The sequence below is a fragment of the Echinococcus granulosus genome, assembly GCF_000524195.1.
Source record: "Echinococcus granulosus chromosome Unknown EG_S00430, whole genome shotgun sequence".
Lineage (NCBI taxonomy): Eukaryota > Metazoa > Platyhelminthes > Cestoda > Cyclophyllidea > Taeniidae > Echinococcus > Echinococcus granulosus.
In genome coordinates this window covers 5,190-6,200 of record NW_020170809.1, presented here as the reverse complement: position 1 = coordinate 6,200, position 1,011 = coordinate 5,190, and positions in this window count along the sequence as shown.

Genomic DNA, 1,011 nt, shown 5'->3' with positions numbered 1-1,011 from the left:
AACTTCAGTTACTACCGTGGTACCTCCACGTCCCCGTGTAAAGTTAATCGTGCAGATTTGATACCATTTTGATGGTCAGGCTGGTAAAATAAACAGCGGTGTCCTAAAAACACCAAACTGAGGTCAGTCTAATCTCATTTTTACTCTAATTTTGTTACAAAAAATGTTTTTCTTAACCATTTTAGTTCTATTTTACACCCACCCCTCACAACCTCCGTCATGACTTATCTTTAGCGTGCCTAAAACACCTTCACTAATGGCCGACTTTATTGCACTAGGCAAAGCCTTCAGTCTAACCTCAGGCGGATGTGATTGATTTCCTTAAATAAATGTTAGCATGTAATCACAACCGTGGAATTAGTAAAACGCATTTACCTGGAATGATTGGCTTGGTTCTGTGACTTAGTCAGAGCTTGGCTACTTCCACAAATACTTCACCTAATAGAACTGAATTTAAAATTTTACAATTCCTAGCTTGCCGGCAAATTAAAGTAGCAGCAATCAAGTATGTGTTTCAAAGCTTGTGTTGGCTTCTTCCGTTAAAAATATGAAAGGATTTTAATGGGAGGGAATGTGCGACCTGTGTACCCACCCAACCACCTCTAATCGCCTTAAGAGTACGCGCTAGCAAATAAGTATTGCACAATGTTTCGCATTAGTCAGACTTCTTGTCAGTGAAACAATAGGACTTACACTTTAACCACGTTGCCATGACACAATGTCTCAACTAACTGGTGATTAAAATAACTGTTTAACTTGCAACCATTTTTACGACAATTTTGCCTTTGCATCCAAATCCATATGTTAAGTCGATTGCAATTAATGAAATAAAAATGCCCAAAGTCATCATATTTTGCAAGTTTATTGCAAATCTTAGATTTTTTAAGAAATACAAATGCATAAACATGTCTCCACCACTTAGTTTGTTCGCCACAATGCTGTTGGTGTTGCATTTTGAATTCCACATTTATTTTGTGCAATTTAAATTTGTTTTCTGACTTTTTAAGAAAT